The following is an 8,413-nucleotide window of genomic DNA, read 5'->3' on the forward strand; positions in this document are numbered from 1 at the left end:
AACAGCACCTACAGAGCATTTGTCTATTTTGAATATCTCAAGAACTTTATTAATGTATGTTTTCTGAGATAATCTCAACCATCCTTGTGATCTATCACGAGATATCATTATTCCGATCACATAGGATGCCTCACCCATATCTTTCATTTCAAAGTTCTGAGAGAAACTCATTGGTTTGACGTAATAAACCAAGATCATTAGTTGCAAGCAAGATGTCGTCAACATACAAAACCAAAAATATAAACTTACTCCCACTGATCTTCAGATATATACATCGGTCAACGATGTTTTCTTTAAACCCAAAAGATGTGACGGTATCGTTGAACTTGAGATACCATTGTCGGGAAGCTTGTTTAAGTCCGTATATTGACTTCTTCAATTTACATACCATATGTTCATTTCCGTCAACCACAAAACCTTCAGGCTGATCCATGAACACTTCTTCATCTAAATTCCCATTCAGAAAGACAGTTTTCACATTCATTTGATGGAGCTCTAAATCATAATGAGCTACCATAGCCATAACAATCCTCAGAGAGTCCTTTTTAGAGACAGGTGAAAAGTCTCTTTGTAATCAACACCATCTTTATGAGTAAAACCTTTGGCAACGAGTCGAGCCTTGTGTCTTTCGATATTGCCATTTGAGTCGAGCTTGGTCTTGAAGACCCACTTGCACCCTACTCTTTTACAACCTTTAGGCAATTCAACAAGGTCCCAAACTTCGTTGTGATCCATTGATTTTAGCTCTTCTTTCATGGCGTCTAACCACTTAATAGAATTCTCACTTTCTATGGCTTGTGAAAACGAAACTGAATCATTATCAATTCCTAAGTCGTATTCCGACTCTTGTAGATAAACCACATAATCATCAGAAATAGCGGATCTTCGTTCTCTTACAGATCTTCTTAATGCGACTTCTTGTGGTTCATCTATGATAGGTTCATTTGGTACGACATCATTCAATGGTGCTTGGTCGTTAATTTGTTGTTCTTGCAAATCATTATCATGGTCAACATGAACAGGAACAACAACTTGAGAAGAAGGTAGAGGCAAACGTACTTGCACTCTAACTTCTTGGATTTCCACATTACGTGGTTCCAAACTCCCACTGACTTCACCATTTTTGATGAACCTAGCATTACCAGTTTCAACAATTCTCGTACTATGGTTAGGACAATAGAATCGATACCCTTTAGATTTTTCTGGATAACCAATGAAGAAACCACTGATTGTTCTTGAGTCCAGTTTCCTTTCATGTGGATTATAAATTCTTACTTCCGCTGGGCAACCAAAAACATGCAGGTGCCTTAAACTAGGTTTTCTTCCCGTCCACAGTTCAAAAGGTGTCTTAGGAACTGCCTTATTGGGAACCCTGTTCAATAAATATACAGCGGTCTTTAAAGCATGCATCTACAAAGATTTGGGTAAAGAAGAATTGTTTAACATATTCCTAATCATATCCATTAAAGTACGATTACGCCTTTCTGCTACACCATTTTGTTGTGGTGTCCTAACATAGAGTATTGAGCACAAATACCACGGCTTTCTAGGAACTTAGCAAATAGACCAGGGCACTGTCCACTTTCATCATATCTTCCATAGTATTCACCACCCCTGTCAGACCTGACAATTTTCACCTTTCTATCTAATTGTCTTTCAACTTTATTGACAAACACCTCTAGGGTATCTACCGATTGAGATCTTTCATGCAACAAATAGACATATCCATAACGTGAAAAGTCGTCGATAAAAGTGGTGAAATACCTTTCTCCACCAAGTGATGGAACGTCAAATGGCCCACATATATCGGTATGTATAATTTCAAGGAGCTGTGAGCTTCTTGTGGCTGCTTTCGTAAGTGTCTGTCGTGTGTGCTTTCCCTTAATGCACTCAACACAAACTCCAAGATCGGCAAAATGCAAATTAGGTAGGATATCATTCTTTACCAACCTTTCGATTCTTTCTTTGGATATATGACCCAAACGTTTATGCCACAAGTAAGCAGACGATTCATTAGATAAACCACGTTTAGTACCAACATTATGATGCACGGTTAAAAGAGTTTCAGCAAAAAGGGTATCAAGCTTTAGTTTGTACAAACCATCACAAAGAATACCAGAACCCAAGAAAAGATTTTGTTTGAATAAACTGAAACATCCATTCCCAAAATTAAAAGAGTACCCGGCTTTATCGAGTTTAGATATAGAAACCAAATTGCGAGAAACAGAAGGAACATAAAAGGTTTTAAAAATGTCTAAATGATGCCCAGTGTCTAGGACTAAACGATAGGTTCCAATGGCTTCAACTTGGACTTTGGCTCTGTTTCCCATGAGGATGAATTTTTCATTTTTGGCTTATGGTTTGGGTCGTAAGAAATCCCCGCATCGTATTTGAAACATGAGTGGTACAACCAGAATCAAGCCACCAAGTATTATAAGGAACTTCAGCAAAATTTGATTCGAAACATACAAAAGCACTAGGCTTACTCTTTCTTTCGAACCATGCCTTACGTTTTGGGCAATCTTTCTGCCAGTGCCCAGTCTTTTTACAGAACCGGCACACATCTTTGCTTAGTTCCTTCTTGTGGATTTAGACAGATGACTCATTAAGCTTTGATAGTCCTTGCTTGCCCTTTCCAGTCTTCCATGGTTTCTTTCTAGCTCCTTTATGACCAACGAGATTGGCAGAATGATTTCCCGATTTCTTAAGCCTCGCTTCCTCTTGAATGAGCATACTTTGTAATTCATGCACATTTCATTTATCCTTCATAGTGTTGTAATGCACGTGAAATGTGCCATACTCAGGAGATAAGGAATTGAGGATGAATGTTACTAGGAAATTTTCATTCACTTCCATTCCCATGGTCTTTAGTCTTGCTGCAATGTTCTTCATTTCGACAACATGCTCATGCATGGTACGAGAACCATCAAACTTCATGGTGGTTAACCTACCCATTAGTGCCATAGCCCGTGACTTATCAGTCGAGTCGGACTGAGAGCTTTCTTCCACGAACTTCATAAATTCCTTAGCATTTTCAGTTTTCTTAAATGTGGACTTGATGTTGTCTTCTACAGTCATTCGCATAAACATTAGGCTCAGTCTGTTAGATCTTTCCCAAGCTTTATGGAATGATCTTTGGTCAGTGCTGCTAGCATCAGTTAGAGCAGCGGGTTTCTCACTTAAGAGTGCCGAATCAAGATCTAGAACACCGAGGTGAAACTGAACTTGTTCAGACCGTTCAGAGAAATTAAGACCATTGAACTTAATAACAGACGTGGCTTGCGACTGAAGAGAAACAAGAAAAGAGGCTGCAAAATTATATAATATATGCTCACACATAAATGCTTTGAGTAATAAACCTAATCCATTATACAGATTCAGAATATGTGAAATAAACATAAGGTACATATTGAAATCACCTTTGGGCAGAACAACAATATATACAATAAGGTACACATAACTGATGCTAAAAAAATAAATTTTTCGCATAATAGGTATTTGACATGCTTCAATTTGATATATTTGCAATCTTTGGATATACTAAACATACCTAACCAAGCATATCAATTTACCACGATAATGTTCATGAATTATAAAACAAATGATCAACCTTTGGGCGATCCGAAAGGTTTTATAACCATGAACTTCAATATATCATAATGTCATTCAATTTATAAGCATCACATAAACATGAGTAATTGAATTTATTTGATATCTAAAACTTTTCTAATTCGGCCACTTTGGTGACTAAAAAATTGAACATAATGTATAGATATCAAAAATTCAAAATAAAATAGATAAAATATTATACGATAATATCACAGAACTTAAGGACTAGATATTATGATTTACATATATTCATAAATATTCTGATTTTAGTGTACCAAATCGTGGTAATCAAACCAAAAGGGTTTCTGACTTTAATTTCGTAAATTACTAAATATAAAATACTTGCCGAGTATTCACAAACATATACTCAAAAGTCTTGATTATCAAAGCAGGATCAGTAAAATAAAACTTCAAAAAAAAAATTAGTATCTCATAATCCATTCTTTCAATGGGATAAGAACATGCAAACCAAGCAAACATTACTTCAGATTACACGTGAATATACAGCAAACAATGATGAATATGGAAAGCTGTACATGTGCGATTAATCTTTGCACTAAAAGAAATTGTATTTCAATGGCAACCATCCAGTAAAATTAATCGGTGAAAAGCAACAATAATAAAATCAATGCGCAAAAAACAATAATCTCAGCATCAAACGATTTAAAAAAAATCAAAGATAATCAAAACTGTTAAGATATACGCTAAAATATTCACGCATTGACATAAAAAAAATACCGATTATATGTCAATCGCAAACAATGAATTATAATCGCAGCCAAACCAAAAGCTATTTGATTAAACAAAGAACCCATAATAAAACCGAACGAATTCAATTATTCAGGCATATCACATAATCGTTACATATAAGCATAATTTAAACAATCCTAATTAGCCAAGATCTTAGAACTAGATGATTTTCACAGATCATTAGAGATTGAGAAAAACCTACCTCGATCCATGACGAGAGTGACGGTGACGGCAGCGGATGATCACCGGAATTGGTTTCTCTCTCTTGACCTCTTTAGACTTTAGAGCTTTCTTTTAATGGCAGAGGAAAACTACATAATAGATTGAGAGAGGACCAATCCCTAGGGTTAGCTTTACATAATAGGTTGAGAGAGGACCATCAGGGTACAATAGGAATTTTACCTTCTATTAATTAACCAATAGGAATTATCTTATTATTATTATTAAGCGTACTCACGTGGGCAACAATTCTTTCCCACTTACAAAAACCCACGTAGTGGGCTTTGGGAAAGAAACGGTCCAACAGAAGGTCTAGTGAGTCTAGTACATTCTGGAAGGTGGATTGAATAAAAATAAAATAATAATAAACTTATTGGATAGGGTATATATATATATACACGGTATGGGAAGTGGTGGTCTCATTTGTTATCATGTTGTCAATATTTTGTGTTTAGAATCCCCCATATTGCCTTTTTCAGTTCAGCTAAAGGAAACATGACATGTGTAATGTGTCTGCTCTATTTCTACGTGGAATTTGTGTCTCTGTAAACTCAACTCGACTAGAAAATCAATAGTTTATTGTTAATATCACTGCAATATAAACAAGCACATTTGGCACGTAACGTATCCCTAAAGAATGTATATTTATCCTTTACAAATATCCATGCAGGCGAACTTATTTTTTCAACATTAAACTTTGATCACACGTGTCGCAGTAACGCATAGCCACGCACTGTACACGTGTGCGTAGCACTGAGGTTGATATGAGTTTTTTCCTTTTGACTTCATAAAAAAAAAGACCAATACTTGTCAGGTTTTCTAACCATTGTAGTTAGGCCATGTATATAGACTCGCTTCTTTTATATATATATTTTTAATATTTTATAATAATTGAGCAAATAATTTCCTTGTTTCCTTAATAGTAGCAAAATCCAAGTCCCAATATAGTAACACTAGACTTTTAATTTGAGTGTACTAGGTTGATTTAGGGCAATAGGCACACGTGTACAAACTCCTTTTTTAGCTCTTCCAAACGACGCGTGTCTACACAAAATAATTATTTGAAACGACTTATTATCTTTTGCATCTATGTTCCGTGATTCTTAATTTTTTAACAATGATTGGAGTACAGGTACACAACGAGCTATCAAAAATTGAGACGTAATTAATATATATATATATATATATATATATATATATTATTGTCCTTTTCCTTTTGGTGGTTAAATTTGACGATGTTTCGATCAGTATTCTCTCCAATATGCACTTTTTGTATGGTATGGTTGTGTCATTAGCAAGTAATTTTTAATGAACACTTTAGCAAAGCGAACACGTTATTACTAGTTTTTTTCATCCCCCATATCTTTTCACTACTCTTTATTGAAATTAGCTTTCCAAAGTTTTCGTGACAAAATATGACTTTCCCCTTTAAATTTGACAATAACTTCAACAATAATAAAAAAATAACAAAACAAAACAAGAACTTGAATTAATAACCTAATAAATCAAAGAATTTTACTGCAATTTTTAGCACTATATATTTTTGTTCACCGAGCATTTTTTTAGTACTTATATTGCACCAGGTTTATATGCGGTATATGTCTAAAAAGATAAATATGCCATTTTAGAAGCTACGAGATCTAGAATATTCTGGAAGGTTGTAAAGCTTTGTTTCAAATAGATAAATACATTAAAATAATGTTAGAAAATATTACTTCAGAATATTTATTTTCTGGAAAATAAAATGACAGCTTAGATGTAAGGAAATTAAAATTACAACACAACAATATTATGAGCGGGGAATAAATAAAACAAGATTGGAAAGCACAGGCCGAGGACCGTTCGACGGTCTCCTTAAAGTAATATTGCCCTCCCCGTGGGTGCCGGAAACGACGAGCAATTTACCTCCCAGGATACAACGGCGGAAGCGAGAAGAGGTTTGCACCAAACGGACTTCTCCGGCGAACTAAACCTGTAACAGAGCTGAGCACCGACTACAAAAGAAAGAACAATTTCTGGAGAGAGGAGGAGCTGAGAGAAGCAGGGAAAAGTTTCTCCGAATGAAATGAGCAAGCCTCTATTTATAGGCTATTATCTCAGAGGTTACATCCTTTAGCCTCACACAAACAGTCTGGTCATTATGGCAATTAACCACCATTAACAGCCACTAATGCTCCAGTTACGAACGTTAATACCCACTAAACGCAGGGATACGAATGGTTGCTACGTTAATACCCACTGAGTATTATTGCATGCGCTCAGAATTATTGCATGCATTCATGCATGGTACAAAATTAATTCCGACCATAATAACACAAGTTATTTGTGGAATTAACAAATTAATGAAGTGGAAATTTCAATAAAAAGATAGAATTGGCCCAAGGCCAAGCCCGAGACCGAGACATTCCCGAAACCCGAAACCCGGGCCCGGGCCCGGGTCCGGCCCGGCCCAGCTCGGCTCGGCGGCGGCGCGCGTGTGTGTGTGTGTGCGCGCGAGGGGTTAAGAGATAACCCACCCACACTCTCCTCTCTTGTACTTGCTTGACCACTAAATAAAGATGAGAGTATATAAACACTACCAAAACACTCATTCCCAACCCATGTGGGACTCTTGATTTCCACTTCAATTACACATATCCAATGTGTTCTTTGAGCATACTTTAACCATCAATTTCTCATTCATTCTAGCTCCGATTTTGGCAAAATTATAATCGATATTATACCCCATTCCGCAAGGAAGAATAATACGAAAGAATTATCAAATTCCGTTGAGTGGACCCCACTCAAACTTTTGCCTAAAGTCAGCAGCTTAATAGACAATAAATATCCAATATTGTCTATTTACTTCTCTAATACTCCAACAATCCCCCACATGAATGAAATTGCATGACGACAACAAAAAGACTCGACACGACTCAATATGGTGATCAGTTCTACGGTCAATACCAGTATAGGATAGGTAGACAAAGTCCTTGAACCTTCCCTTGTAGAAGTATGTCATGTTTACGGACTACTCAGTAGACACGATGTCCTTGAACTGTTAGTCGTTTGTATATAAACGATGAGCATATATCTCGCTGATATCTTCCTGCCACAGGTTTTAGTTCTCATGGTTATGTTCATTTCGGCCCTGAACATGCGCCTGGTTCTGCAAGAGTTTCTAAAGAATTACGCCCCTTTAATTCTCTTTCGAAGCGGCCTCACTTCTCTCTCACATAGGTGATCCTTTCGCCAAAGAGTAATCCCGCATTACTCGTTCGGAATCTCAACGATCCGATTTCAAAGAATCATTAAAAGCACAATGCTTAGCCTCGTACGGGTGTCACCGTTTTTATCATAGGAATAGGACCGGGGTTTTTCCCCCCACAGTGACCTCACTTTGTTTTAGCAGTTAGGTTGTCCCTTTGAACCAAGTTCTTGGGATCTCCAGTCATCATGGTTGGGTTTCCTTTGCTAAAACTTTTATATCATGGGCTTTAGTCCCATTCCTATTGACATCTTCTCTACTTGGTCCCTATTTAACCCCTTGGTTAGCGGATCCGCAATATTGTCTTTGGACCTTACATAGTCAACACTTATGACTCCAGACGAGAGAAGTTGTCTTATGGTATTATGTCGTCGACGAATATGTCTAGACTTACCATTATACATAACACTTTGTGCTCTACCAATTGCAGATTGGTTATCACAATATATACATATTGCAGGCACAGGTGTTGTCCAATTTGGAATATCCTCTACGAAGTTTCTTAGCCACTCAGCTTGGTTAGCGGATCCGCAATATTGTCTTTGGACCTTACATAGTCAACACTTATGACTCCAGACGAGAGAAGTT

The sequence above is a fragment of the Urtica dioica genome, chromosome 8 (assembly GCF_054948205.1).
Source record: "Urtica dioica subsp. dioica isolate 48M chromosome 8, U.dioica_male_clone48M_v1_H2, whole genome shotgun sequence".
Lineage (NCBI taxonomy): Eukaryota > Viridiplantae > Streptophyta > Magnoliopsida > Rosales > Urticaceae > Urtica > Urtica dioica.